Source organism: Aethalodelphis obliquidens, unplaced genomic scaffold (genome assembly GCF_003676395.1).
Source record: "Aethalodelphis obliquidens isolate GAN/ISIS:26980383/991018 unplaced genomic scaffold, ASM367639v1 scaffold4, whole genome shotgun sequence".
Classification (NCBI taxonomy): domain Eukaryota; kingdom Metazoa; phylum Chordata; class Mammalia; order Artiodactyla; family Delphinidae; genus Aethalodelphis; species Aethalodelphis obliquidens.
Window position 1 is genome coordinate 60,601,874 of NW_020837948.1, and position 15,700 is coordinate 60,617,573.

General features: G+C 37.4%; 1 long non-coding RNA gene across 3 annotated transcripts in view; it reads left to right on the top strand.

Annotated features, from left to right (window-relative positions):
• LOC113617439 (uncharacterized) overlaps positions 1-15,700 on the top strand; it is a 271,846-nt gene that overhangs the window by 32,355 nt on the left and 223,791 nt on the right. For all 3 annotated transcript variants that reach the window (XR_003431646.1, XR_003431643.1, XR_003431645.1), the window contains exon 3: positions 12,191-12,284. This is a non-coding gene — a long non-coding RNA (uncharacterized LOC113617439). The remainder of the gene's footprint in view (positions 1-12,190; positions 12,285-15,700) is intronic.

A 15,700-nucleotide genomic window follows, 5' to 3' on the forward strand; every position in this document is an offset into this window, starting at 1 on the left:
AAGGATATACAGTGGAGAAAAGACAGTCTCTTCAGTAAGTGGTGCTGGAAAAACTGGACAGCTACATGTAAAAGAATAAAATTAGAACACTCCCTAACACCATACACAAAAATAAACTCTAAATGGGTTTGAGACCTAAATGTAAGACTGGACACTATAAAACTCTTAGAGGAAAACATAGGAAGAACACTCTTTGACATAAATCACAGCAAGATCTTTTTTGATCCACCTCCTGGAGTAATGGAAATAAAAACAAAAATAAACAAATGGGACCTAGTGAAACTTCAAAGATTTGGCACAGCAAAGGAGACCATAAAGAAGATGAAAAGACAACCATCAGAATGGAAGAAAATATCTGCAGATGAATCAACAAAGGATTAATCTCCAAAATATATAAACAGCTCATGCAGCTCAATATTAAAGAAACAAACAACCCAATCCAAAAATGGACAGAAGACCTAAATAGACATTTCTCCAAATAAGACATACAGATTGCCGAGAAGCACATGATAAGCTGCTCAACATCACTAATTATTAGAGAAATGCAAATCAAAACTACAATGAGGTATCACCTCACATCAGTTAGAATGGGCATCATCAGAAAATCTACAAACAACCAATGCTGGAGAAGGTGTGGAGAAAAGGGAACCCTCTTGCACTGTTGGTTGGAATGTAAATTGATACAGCCACTATGGAGAACAGTATGGAGGTTCCTTAAAAAACTAAAAATAGAATTACCATATGACCCAGCAATCCCACTATGGGCATATACCCAGAGAAAACTATAAATCAAAAAGACACATGCACCCCAATGTTCATTGCAGCACTATTACAATAGCCAGGTTATGGAAGCAACCTAAATGCCCATCAACAGATGAATGGATAAAGAAGATATGGTACGTATATATGATGGAATACTACTCACCCATAAAAGGGAACAAAATAGGGGTATTTGTAGAGACGTGGATGGATCTAGAGACTGTCATACAGAGTGAAGTAAGTCAGAAAGAGAAAAACAAATATCATATATTAACACGTATATGTGGAACCTAGAAAATGGTACAGATGAACCAGTTTTCAGGGCAGAAATTGAGATGCAGATGTAGAGAACAAACATATGGGCACCAAGGGGGGAAAGCCGCGGGGAGTAGAGGTGGTGGTGTGATGAATTGGGAGATTGGGATTGACATGTATACACTGATGTGCATAAAATGGATGACTAATAAGAACCTGCTGTATAAAAAAAATAAAATTAAATTTAAAAATTAAAAAAAAAACCTACAGAGCAGAGGAAAAAATTATAAAAAGTTCAAATTGTAAACAAAAGAAAAATGAAAAATATACTTCAGGAAGTAGTCTAGAAGCTGGAGTAAACCCACAACTAAAGTAGAGAGATATGTCTTATCTTGCCATAAATGAAATCAAATTTGAAATAAGAATTTAATAATAAAAAAGAAAGTGAAATGTAAAATTGCCAGTCTAGAAAATATTCAGTGTGTGGCTAGATATTGCCAGAGCCTTAGAAAGTAAATAAGCTGAAACTCAATGCTGTTTGGCTCACTAGTTATAAAATAACTAAAAAAGCCTCTGTTCCCTAAAAATTAGGAGCCTGTGGATAGGAATACCTGTAGATATTGAAAATACAATGGTAATTGAAAGAATCAGTGTTCCATAATGGCTAAGAAATAGAAGGACAATTATCCAAAATTTGTCCATTGATGCTGCTCCAAGGGTAACATTAAGCCCCAGTTCTTCCCTTTCCTTTTTTTTTTTTTTTTTTTTTTGTGGTACGCTGGCCTCTCACTGTTGTGGCCTCTCCCGTTGGGGAGCACAGGCTCCGGACGCGCAGGCTCAGCGGCCATGGCTCACGGGCCCAACCGCTCCGCGGCATGTGGGATCTTCCCGGACCGGGGCACGAACCCGTGTCCCCTGCATCGGCAGGCGGACTCTCAACCACTGTGCCACCAGGGAAGCCCCCCTTCCTTTTTCTAAACTCTCAAAAGGACTAATATAGCTTTTTTTGTTGCTATGGAGCCACTATATCTACCATTAATCTCCTTACTATGGAGCATCAGATCCCTGAGGATAAAATTTTAAAGTTGTTTGAAATCTAAGAAAGACTTAAAATAAGAAAAAAAAGAGAAATTTTAACTTAAAGTAAAAATGACTGACTGTACCAGATGGTGAAAGAAGATAATTAAAGACAAATTTGAGGGTATATAGTAAATGGTGGAAGGCATGAGTAAAAGCAAGGTTTATCTGCCTTGGTTTACTGGAAGCACTAGAAGAATGAAAATTTCTAAGAATCCTAAGTCCCAACCTGTAATTGGTACTTTGGAATCATTGTCAGAAGGGCATTGCCTTCTTCTCTATGGCACAATTCCTACAAATTTAATAGGTAGGTATGTACTTTGCAAATGGAACTATCAGATAAAATGTACTGCAAAAGGATTACTTTTTAAAATCCCAGAAAATTTCTCACACACAATAAAATTTTAGCTGATATGGTAATAATATACCTACACTATGTATGATTTAAGAAATCACTGAAGAAAGAGCTATGGGGCTTCCCTGGAGCTCCTGCACGTCCGGAGCCTGTACTCCACAACGGGAGAGGCCATGACAGTGAGAGGCCCGCGTACCGCCAAAAAAAAAGAAATAACTATGGTCTCAGGATCCCAACGGGCAAAAGATTCCATGGGCACAGGCTGATTAATTAAAACAGGCCTTAAAAGTCTTCCTGGATTATATAAACTTTTCTTTTTTTGTACAAACATGAGAAAGCTAGACCATGGTCTATGGGTCTTAACTCACCAACAGGGCACACACTTAAGACCTATTGCCTATTATACAGCCAGTCCCTTAAAGTAGCCAATGCTTAGCTTAGTTGCCTCAGAACAGTTACAGATCTCAACTAAATATGTTAAAACATCTTCAGATCCTGTACTGCGATTACCTTTAAACCTGATATTATCGTACAGCAACTTCTTGTTGCTAATGAAAAACATTCATCATATTTATACTGGTCAATTAATGAGTTATAAGTACCAATATTTTCTTCATCTCATATTATTATCCATTGGTGAAATACTCTTATTCCAGCAACTCTACAACCCTTACCCAATAGAGAATTGTCTGATTGTGTTTCTGAAATTTGAAGGCCAAAACAGAATTTTTGGACACTTCAGTACCAACTGCTAATGTAATATTCTTTGTTGCTCCAGTACTAAATGCCAACAGTATTATTTGTTGAGGGGTTTTGTATCTAAAAAAGTAGATCAGCAAACAGACCAATGGACTAAAATAGAGATTCCAGAAATAAACTCACATATATGGTCAAATGATCTTCAACAAGGGTGTCAAGACCACTCAACAGGGAAGGGACAGTCTCTTCAACTGGGACAACTGGATATCCATGTGCAAAAGAGTGAAGTTAGGCCCTAACATTACATCATCTACAAAAATTAACACAAAATGGATTAATGAACTAATGTAAGACCAAAAACTAAAACTTCTAGAATAAAGCATAGGGGAAAAGCTTCATGACATTGGACTTGGCAGTGGTTTCTTGGATATGACACAACAAAAACACAGGCAATAAAAGGAAAAATAGACAAATGGGACTATATCAAGCTTAAAAACTTGTGTGTACCAAAGAACACAATCAGCATAGTGAAAAGGGGGAAAGTGTTTGCAGAACATATATCTGATAAGGAATTAATATCCAGAATATATAAAGAACCCCTACAACTAAACAACAAAAAAATCAAATAACCTGATTAAAAAATGGACAAAGGACTTGAATAAACATTTCTCCAAAGATGATATACAAATGCCCAACAAGCATATGAAAAGATGCTTGGTATCACTAATTAGGATCATTACAGAGAAATGCAAATCAAAACCACAATGAGATATCACCTCACATCCATTATGATGGCAAATGTAAATTTTAAAAAGCAGAAAATATCAAGTGTTGGTGAAAATGTGGAGAAATTGAAACCCAATGGATCATCGGCAGGATTGTAGAATGGTACAGCTGCTAAGGAAAACAGTATGGAGATTCCTCAAAAGTTAAAAATAGAACCATCATATGACACAGCAATCCCAAGAGAATTGCAAGCAGGATCTCAAAGTGTTATTTGCACACCCATTTCATAACATCATTATTCACAATAGCCAAAAGGTGGAAACAACCCAGTGCCCATCAACAGATAAATGGATAAACAAAATGAGCTATATACATACAATGGAATATTATTCAGCCTTAAAAAGGAAGAAAATCCTATCACATGCTACAACACAGATGAACTTTGAGGACATTATGCTAAATGAAATAAGCCAGCCACAAAATGGCAAATACTGTATGATTACATGTATATGAGATCTAAAGTAGTAAAATTCATACAAACAGAAAGTAGAATGGTGGTTACTAGAGGCTGGGGAGAAAAGGGAAAAGGGAATTTGTTGTTTTAATGCAAATGCAAGATGAAAAATTTCTGGAGATCTGTGAATATACATAACATTACTTAACTGTTAAAAATGATTAAGATGGTAGTGACTTCCCTGGCAGTCCAATGGTTAAGACTCTGAGCTCCCAATACAGGGGGCACAGGTTTGATCCCTGGTTAGGAAGAGGCTGCATGCCACATGGTGCAGCCAAAAAAAAAAAAAAAAAAAAATTGCGACAATGGATTCACAACTCTGTGAAGATACCAAAAACCATTGAATTGTACAATTTAAATTGTTTAATTATATGGCGTGTATCTCAATAAAGCTTTAAAAAATATGATTAAGATGGCAAATTATATGTTATGTATTTTTTACCATACCAAAAAAGTCTTGTTTTACAATAAGACCATTTTCTCATATAAAATCTAATTCCTGGGACTTCACTGGTGGTGCAGTGGTTGGGAATCCGCCTGCCAATGCAGGGGACACGGGTTCGAGCCCTGGTCTGGGAAGATTCCACGTGCCGTGGAGCAACTGAGCCCGTGCACCACAACTGCTGAGCCTGTGCTCTAGAGCCTGCGAGCCACAACTGCAGAGCCCTCATGCCACAACTACTGAAGCCCACCTGCCTAGAGCCCATGCTCTGCAACAAGAGAAGCCACCGCAATGAGAAGCCCGCGCACTGCAATGAAGAGTAGCTCCTGCTCGCCACAACTAGAGGAAGCCCAGGTACAGCAACGAAGACCCAACGCAGCCAAAAATAATAAATAAATAAATTAATTTATTTATTTTTAAAAAAATCTAATTCCTTGCCAAATTGATCAAATTGTTCAAATGACCGAACTGTGGCCTTCTCTAGGGCATTTCAAATTACTAAAATAAAATAACAAATACATAAATTAATAGCTAGTATTCTTTCAAAATAATTCACTTTTAGAAACTGCTATACAAAAAAAGAAGTTTTAAAATCTTAGGTACTCTTTAAAAATAACAAATACATTACTAACTAGACACCTTCATGATAGCTAAAATAATTGCTGTAATAAAAGTCGAGACTCACAGTAAAAGAAGTATTATAGGAGCTAGTACACCATTCAGTAGATAGTATAGAAATACTTTAGAAGTACTATTAAAATATTTTAACAGAATCGTATACTAGATAAACTGACTGAGTCCTCATACAAGGACTTCATAGAAACAACAACAACAACAGAATAATAATAAGTTCATGGGGAAGTTCAAGAATTCCATAATGAATGTATAAAATCTGGACCCCCAAATTCTTAAACACTAGGAATGATCTGCTGTGAGATCTGTGAGAGGAAGATCTAGCAAAAACAGATCTTATAGCACCAGAGGAAACCTCAAATTGACATTTGCCAAAATTCTCCATGAACCAATCCATCACAGTTGGGATAAATTTTCCATATTGTAACACTTTCTCCTTTACTGGTTTAAGGTATTCCACTTCTGATTTAGCCTCTCCTATTCCCCTTCCTAGTAATAATGACTCACATAAGTCTAGACCACGGTTCGTAAAGAATGGCTTGCAGACCCAATCTGGCCTGCCCCCTATTTTTGTAAATAAAGTGGAATTTTGCAAAATAAAGTTATTGGAAAACAGCCACACTCATTTTTCTTAACATATTGTCTATGGCTGCTTTTGCACTACAACAGCAGAGTTGATTGGCTGTGACGAAGAATGTATGGCTCACAAAGCCGAAAATATTTAACATTTAGCTTTTTACAGAGGAAGTTTGCTGACCTTTGGCCTAAATAATTATCATCATAACTTTATAATTCAGCTCTTCCAAGCTATTTTTAATTCAGCCATTTTAATGAATGATGTAAGGGTATATTGCTCTAACTTTACCAGTAATGATACTCTGCATACAATACGTAAATGAAGGAAAATGTCCTTGCACCAAGGAAATTGCAAAATGAAAACAATAACTTTTTGTCATACCATACTTAGAGATAATATATTTGTAGCTCCATCAAAGTCAAATTATCTCATGAATGGCTTTTTGCTCTTCTTTTTTAAAAAAAATCAGGTTCTTCAATGCCAATCCAGGACAAAGGTAGTTATTCTGTTGAATTATTAGTTAGGCAATTCCAAAGATATGATTCTTTTGGTAGCCAGTGTCCAAGATGGTCCCTAATAATTCTCACTTCTTGGTATTCATTTCCTTGTACATCCCTTGTACATTGTACCCCTCCTGCATTGTATCAGGGTTGTTCTGTGTGACGAATAGAATATGGCAATAGTGAGGGTATGTCACTTCCAAAGTTAGGTTATAAAAGATGTTGTAATTTCTGCCTTGTTCTCTCTAATAGCATTCACTGTAGGGAAAGTTAGCTACCATGTTGTGAGCAACCCTACAGAGAGAGAGGCCCATGTGGCATAGAACTGAGACACCCTACCAATGGACAGTGAGAAACCAAGGCCTCCAGTCAACAGCCATGTGAGTGAGTCTTCTTGGGAGCAGATCCTACACCTCTATTCAAAGCTTCAGCAAACTGTAGCTTTGGCTGACATCTTGACTGCAACCTCAAGAGTAATCCTGAACCAGAATCGCCCGGATACGCTGCTCCCAGATTCTTGACCCTCAGAAACAGTGTGAGATACTAAATATTCTTGTTTTTAAGCTGCCAAGTTTGAGATAATTTGTTACAGAATGATAGATAACTAATATAATTCCCCAACATCCTAAATGGACTAGATCTCCTTTCAAAGAGTACAAAAGTATAAAACTTTTAATGGTGCGAGAATCCTGAGAATAATGATCCTATCCAGAGGAGTTAAACTACTAAAGGCATTTATCAAAAATATATTCCATTACTTTGGCTGACATAGTAAGTAGTACAGCCCAAACTCAGGGGCACAACAAACCAGTTTAAAATCTTTAAACCAAGTAGTTATAGATAATAGAATGGCCTTGGATTTTCTTTTGGCCAACTAGGGAAGATTCTGAACCACTGCTAACACTCTATGTTATACCTAAATACTACAAGTGAATTGGAATAATCCATATCTAAGCTAAAGGAAAGGTAACCTAGCTATCTAAAATAGACTCGAGAATCTTTGAGACTTCTTTCATGATCAGGTCTGGGAAATTTGGCATCATGGTTTTGAAATATCTTCCAGTCTCTTCCAGTTATACTTGTCTCACTGCTTATTTTTTTGAATTTTATTTTTTTTTTTATACAGCAGCTTCTTATTAGTTATCTATTTTATACATATTAGTGTATATATGTCAATCCCAATCTCCCAATTCATCCCACCCCTGTCCCCCTTGTTTTCCCCCCTTGGTGTCCATATGTTTGTTCTCTACACCTGTGTCTCTATTTCTGCCTTGCAAACTGGTTCATCTGTGCCATTTTTCTAGATTCCACATATATGCATTAATATATGATATTTTTCTCTTTCTGACTTACTTCACTCTGTATGACAGTCTCTAGGTCCATCCACGTCTCTACAAATGACCCAATTTTGTTCCTTTTTATGGCTGAGTAATATTCCATTGTATATATGTACCACATCTCCTTTATCCATTCGTCTGTCTATGGGCATTTAGGTTGCTTCCATGACCTGACTATTGTAAATGGTGCTGCAATGAACATTGGGGTGCATGTGTCTTTTTGAATTATGGTTTTCTCAGGGTATATGCCCAGTAGTGGGATTGCTGGGCTCACTGTTGTTAAATGTGTATTTTCCAGAGTCTTAAACACTTTAGTGCAGCCACTGTCCTTACAGATGATTCAAGAAGTGATTTAAAGACAAAACAAACAGAATAAAATCACATTGATAGACATGTAAACTGAAAATAAAATTTCCACTGATGAAACCTCACCTTCAAGGAAAATCAACAACAGTAGTAAAGACCTACACAATCCTTGAAGGTCTCTCCTGAAGCCTTAACTGAATGACAACCAAAAGGAAGGACTGAGAATAAAGAAGTTCCTATAAACTTAGAAAAAGACTGATTTTTGCTATAGCAAAGGTAACAAATAGCCATAAAAACCAGTTTTAAACCCATTCATTTGGTTAAGAATAAGCCCCTCATGAAATCAGCCTATCAGGGACAGACTCACTCTAATAAACATACCTCTGAGTGCCAACTAATCTACAACAGTCTCACCTGAGTAACCATGGACTACAGTTGATGTCAACCCACTTACACCTCTGAAAATCTGACAATTCCTAGTACTTCAATGCTCCCGCCAAACAAAGACCCTTTGTAAGATCAACAGTTTGCTCTGCTTGGAGAGACTGTGCCTGACCATTCAGCTTTGTCTTGTTATTTCACATACTGAGTGGTGGTCTCAACATCCTTTGCAAACTCTCCTGATTCCTTTATAATTCTTTAAACCTCTTCCCATTTAATAGTAGTAATAGCGATAGTAATGACAATGATGAGGATGATATAAGCTCCACTTAACTATATACCATGCTAAGGGCTTTACATATGTTATCTCAATAATTGAGGCCTGCCAGTAATATCTGGTTGCCAGCACTTTTTAGATTTTCAGGTAGCACTCAGACTTGAAGAAGTTATTAGCCCTGGCTTATTCAGTGCGCCAGTCATTTGCTTGTTTGCTTTCAATGCACTGCTCACCCTTTCCCTATTCTGCTCAATATCACAGAGGGCTGACTCCTACAGACTGAGTTTTCCAGGCTCTTCTGTCAGCTGGTTTAAGGTCAGTTTTGCTAATGGGAATCTGGAGCGAAAGATGAAAGGCAGGAAGGGAGGAAGAAGGCAGGGGTATCTCTCCTCCAGCAATAGCTGTGTTTCCTTCGGTTGCTCCAGCCCCTTTGAATGGGCTTTCCTTTGTGGTCATCACTCACATTATTATGTCTGAAATACCTAGAGCACTTTCTGGTTTTCTGGACCTTTATTGATACAATCAGAAAGAACTGGTAGTAGAAATTGTACCGGGTAGATTTGAGAGACTTGAGATTTAGTCCCAAGTCTGCCTCTAAATTACTTGTGACCTTGAAACAATCACAATTTGGTGCCTCAGTTTTGCTATCTATGTAAGAAAATAGTTCATCTTTAAGGCTCCCCCCGCCATCCCACCCAACTAGAATCTTCTATAATGCTGGACTTGCAAGAATTGGTTGAACATTTATGAGTTATAGCTTTTCCCTTCTCCGATAAAACAGTGCTAGAACCAGCTTTAAAGGCCTTGATTATATCTAGAAATATGGCTGTTCTCTTAATCAGGTGAGACATAAAAATACCCTTTTCCGTGAATAGGGCAAGCTAGATAATTTGAGGGGCCCAGTGCAAAAGGAAAATGCAGGCTCTTATTGAAAAAGCAGGAAAAAAGTGCCATTAAAAGTATTACAAATAAAACTTTTTCCTTTAAAAATATTTTGTTACTTATAAGATACAACAGAGGTACTAGTGGTATATGAGTAACAATATAACTGACAAAGTGCAAAAAATACTTTTGGTGCCATAATTTTATATAATACAATAAATTATAATACTTTATCAATGTCATATCTTGATTAATCATAATTTTGTGGCTTTCTTTTATGCAAATTCATTTTAAAAGTCATTAAAATATATACCTTTAGCAATTTTATTTTCAATTGATAACAATTGTAAGAGACCTTAGCTGCTCTTGGAAAATGAAAGATTGCAAATAATTTTTGATACTTTTAAATTTTGACAAGGATCTTTCTGCTGATGCAATTATTGGAGCTGTTAAGAGTATTTTATAGGTTGTGACAATATTTGGGATGAATTTCTGGTAAATTATTTTGAAATAAAAGTTTTAGTGCATGTAGAGCTAATGAGTCCCACAGAATAATTTTTCTAAAAATATTTCATTCTTCATACAAATCAGTTTTGTGTAAGCTGAAATTTAATTTAAAATGTAAATTTATACAATGGCATTTTAATATTTCCTCTGACATTTCCTGTAATTTATGGAGGTTGTACAAGAACCAAATGTGACTTCATGATTTGTATAAAATTCAAAGTGCTGGTTTATGCATTCTATTGATGCATCTTCAACTGCAAGGAAGAAAAAAAATTTTAATTATCCTCTTCATTAATAATTGGTTCATCTGAAGCTTCATAGTAGGTAGTGTATCTTCCTGTCAAATGCCCTGATCTTTCAATTTATTTTCTATTTCTAAGTCTGTGGATATGGGGACTTCCCTGGTAGTCCAGTGGTTAAGACTTCACCTTCCAATGAAGGGGGTGCGGTTTCCATCCCTGGTGGGGAAGCTAAGATCCCACATGCCTCGAGGCCAAAAAACCAAACATAAAGAAACAGAAGCAATATTGTAACAAATTCAATAAAGACTGAAAAAAAATGGTCCACATCAAAAAAAATGTCTGTGGATATGTGCTTTGCAATGTTGAAGCAGTTTTCAAAACCTGAGATTCAAAGGGAACCCTCCTGCACTGTTGGTGGGAATGTAAACTGATACAGCCACTATGGAGAACAGTATGGAGATTCCTTAAAAAACTAAAACTAGAACTACCCTACGACCCAGCTATCCCACTATTGGACATACACCCTGAGAAAAACCATAATTCAAAAACACATGCACCCCAATGTTCATTGCAGCCCTATTTACAATAGCCAGGACATGGAAGCAACCTAAATGTCCATCAACAGAGGAGTGGATAAAGCAGATGTGGTACATATATACAATGGAATATTACTTAGCCATAAAAAGGAACGAAATTGAGTTATTTATAGTGAGGTGGATGGGCCTAGAGTCATACAGAGTGAAGTAAGTCAGAAAGAGAAAAACAAATACCGTATGCTAACACATATATATTGAATCTAAAAAAGCATACAGATGAACCTAGTGGCAGGGCAGGAATAGAGACCCAGATGTAGAGGATGGACTTGAGGGCGCAGACGAGGAAGGGGAAGCTGGGGTGAAGTGGGAGAGTAGCACTGACATGCATACACTACCAAATGTAAAATGGACGGCTAGTGGGAAGCTGCTGCGTAGCACAGGGAGATCAGCTTGGTGCTTTGTGATGACCTGGAGGGGTTGGGTGGGGGGTGGGGGATGTGGGGATATGTGTGTACTTGTGGCTGATTCACTTTGTTGTGCAGCGGAGGCCAGCACAACGTTGTGGGGCATTTACACTCCAATAAAGATGTGAAAAGAAAAAAAGATTATAATGACTCCTTGACATGCTTTCTTGCAGTATTCATGTGTACAGTTTTATTTTGTAATAATTTACTGACAAAATTTACTGCCTGTGTGCCGGCAGTTCCTGTCCCATCCTCAGGCCAGAGTTAGTATTTGTGCAGATGCCACAGTCAGGCTCTAGGGACTGATGGGCAAGAGCCTCCCACCATGGGTCCCAGCAGTGCGTGTGTGCAGAAACCTTCCTTTCTCACATGGCTCTGGCCACTGCTGCCATGGCCGCTGCTTTTGCACTGCAGTTGCCATCGGTGCAACTGCCATCGCTGCTGCCAGTTTGGGCCTAGGTCCTGGCCTGGCAGCCTTGTTCAGGAAAATTTAGTACTTTTGTACGCCAGAGGCCTTGAAAAGTTAAGCCAAAATGCTGCAGAAGAGGAGCCTGGGATGCATGTCTTTATAAAATTACTTGCTAGCACCAGTAAGTCTAAAATCATGGGGTCCAGACACAGGGCTACAGGTGCCAATGGAAAACCTTAGCAATGCTAGGGGATCCATGGGAATAAGCACGATTGTTTCCAATATGTTCTAATGACATAATTAATATTATAGGTGACTGATAATCTTCCAGAAGTAATGATGCACGAAGATTGGTGTGTTTGGAGCCAAATCTATCCAAAGATGCATTTTTGGATGAAAAGTAGAGGTAAGTAAGTTTGTGTTGACCTAAATTTGTACTTCCTCCAGACTATGGTGTTCTTTATCTTGAAATATTTGATCACTTTGAAAGAATGGGAGTTTATTTATATGCACGCATGCCATCTTGAAGATTTTACAAGATTCATTCATCTGATTCATTCATCTTAGGTGTGAAATATGTTGTAGTACTTTTCACAGTGGTATATTAAAAAACTTTTTGTTATGTAAAATTTCAAATATATACAAAACTAGAGAGCATAGTATAATGAGCCCCTTCTTATGTACCCATTACCCAGCTTCAGTAATTTCATGACTGAGTTTTATCTGTACCTCCACCCACTTTCCTCAGTTATAGAGTATTTTGAAACAAATCCCAGACATCATATAATTTTATCTGCAAAAATTTCAACATGTACCTTTAAAGGATTAGGTACCATTATTTCACCTCAGATTTTTTTTTTTTTTTAACATCTTTATTGGAGTATAATTGCTTTACAATGGTATGTTAGTTTCAGCTTCACAACAAAATGAATCAGTTATATATATACATATATTCCCATATCTCTTCCCGCTTGCGTCTCCCTCCCTCCCACCCTCCCTATCCCACCCCTCCAGGCGGTCACAAAGCACCGAGCTGATCTCCCTGTGCTATGCGACTGCTTCCCACTAGCTATCTACCTTACGTTTGGTAGTGTATATATGTCCATGCCTCTTTATCGCTTTGTCACCGTTTACACTTCCCCCTCCCCATAGCCTCAAGTCCATTCTCTAGTAACTCTGTGTCTTTATTCCTGTTTCACCCCTAGGTTTTTCATGACATTTTTTTTTTAAATTCCATATATATGTGTTAGCATACGGTATTTGTCTCTCTCTTTCTGACTTACTTCACTGTGTATGACAGACTCTAGGTCTATCCACCTCATTACAAATAGCTCAATTTCGTCTCTTTTTATGGCTGAGTAATATTCCATCGTATATATGTGCCACATCTTCTTTATCCATTCATCCGATGATGGACACTTAGGTTGTTTCCATCTCTGGGCTATTGTAAATAGAGCTGCAATGAACATTTTGGTACATGACTCTTTTTGAATTATGGTTTTCTCAGGGTATATGCCCAGTAGTGGGATTGCTGGGTCATATGGTAGTTCTATTTGTAGTTTTTTAAGGAACCTCCATACTGTTCTCCATAGTGGCTGAACCAATTCACATTCCCACCAGCAGTGCAAGAGTGTTCCCTTTTCTCCACACCCTCTCCAGCATTTATTGTTTCTAGATTTTTTGATGACGGCCATTCTGACTGTTGTGAGATGATATCTCATTGTAGTTTTGATTTGCATTTCTCTAATGATTAATGATGTTGAGTATTCTTTCATGTGTTTGTTGGCAGTCTGTATATCTTCTTTGGAGAAATGTCTGTTTAGGTCTTCTGCCCATTTTTGGATTGGGTTGTTTGTTTTTTTGTTATTGAGCTGCATGAGCTGCTTGTAAATTTTGGAAATTAATCCTTTGTCAGTTGCTTCATTTGCAAATATTTTCTCCCATTCTGAGGGTTGTCTTTCGGTCTTGTTTATGGTTTCCTTTGCTGTGCAAAAGCTTTGAAGTTTCATTAGGTCCCATTTGTTTGTTTTTATTTCCATTTCTCTAGGAGGTGGGTCAAAAAGGATCTTGCTGTGATTTATGTCATAGAGTGTTCTGCCTATGTTTTCCTCTAAGAGTTTGATAGTTTCTGGCCTTATATTTAGGTCTTTAATCCATTTTGAGCTTATTTTTGTATATGGTGTTAGGGAGTGATTTAATCTCATACTTTTACATGTACCTGTCCAGTTTTCCCAGCACCACTTATTGAAGAGGTTGTCCTTTCTCCGCTGTACATTACTGCCACCTTTATCAAAGATAAGGTGTCCATATGTGCATGGGTTTATCTCTGGGCTTTCTATCCTGTTCCATTGATCTATCTTTCTGTTTTTGTGCCAGTACCATACCGTCTTGATATCTGTAGCTTTGTAGTATAGTCTGAAGTCAGGGAGCCTGATTCCTCCAGTTCCTTCTTTCGTTCTCAAGATTGCTTTGGCTATTCGGGGTCTTTTGTGTTTCCATACAAATTGCAAAATTTTTTGTTCTAGTTCTGTGAAAAATGCCAGTGGTAGTTTGATAGGGATTGCATTGAATCTATAGATTGCTTTGGGTAGTAGAGTCATTTTCACAATGTTGATTCTTCCAATCCAAGAACATGGTATATCTCTCCATCTATTTGTATCATCTTTAATTTCTTTCATCAGTGTCTTATAATTTTCTGCATACAGGTCTTTTGTCTCCTTAGGTACGTTTATTCCTAGATATTTTATTCTTTTTGTTGCAATGGTAAATGGGAGTGCTTTCTTGATTTCACTTTCAGATTTTTCATCATTAGTATATAGGAATGCCAGAGATTTCTGTGCATTAATTTTGTATCCTGCCACTTTACCAAATTCATTGATTAGCTGTAGTAGTTTTCTGGTAGCATCTTTAGGGTTCTCTATGTATAGGATCATGTCATCTGCAAACAGTGACAGCTTTACTTCTTCTTTTCCGATTTGGATTCCTTTTATTTCCTTTTCTTCTCTGATTGCTGTGGCTAAAACTTCCAAAACTATGTTGAATAAGAGTGGTGAGAGTGGGCAACCTTGTCTTGTTCCTGATCTTAGTGGAAATGCTTTCAGTTTTTCGCCATTGAGGATGATGTTTGCTGAGGGCTTGTCATATATGGCCTTTATTATGTTGAGGAAAGTTCCCTCTATGCCTACTTTCTGCAGGGTTTTTATCATAAATGGGTGTTGAATTTTGTCAAAAGCTTTCTCTGCATCTATTGAGATGATCATATGGTTTTTCTCCTTCAGTTTGTTAATATGGTTTATCACATTGATAGATTTGTGTATATTGAAGAATCCTTGCATTCCTGGAATAAACCCCACTTGATCATGGTGTATGATCCTTTTAATGTGCTGTTGGATTCTATTTGCTAGTATTTTGTTGAGGATTTTTGCATCTATGTTCATCAGTGATATTGGCCTGTAGTTTTCTTTCTTTGTGACATCCTTGTCTGGTTTTGGTATCAAGGTGATGGTGGCCTCGTAGAAGGAGTTTGGGAGTGTTCCTCCCTCTGCTATATTTTGGAAGAGTTTGAGAAGGATAGGTGTTAGCTCTTCTCTAAATGTTTGATAGAATTCGCCTGTGAAGCCATCTGGTCCTGGGCTTTTCTTTGTTGGAAGATTTTTAATCACAGTTTCAATTTCAGTGCTTGTGATTGGTCTGTTCATATTTTCTATTTCTTCCTGATTCAGTCTTGGCAGGTTGTGCATTTCTAAGAATTTGTCCATTTCTTCCAGATTGTCCATTTTATTGGCATAGAGTTGCTTGTAGTAGTCTCTCATGATCTCTTTT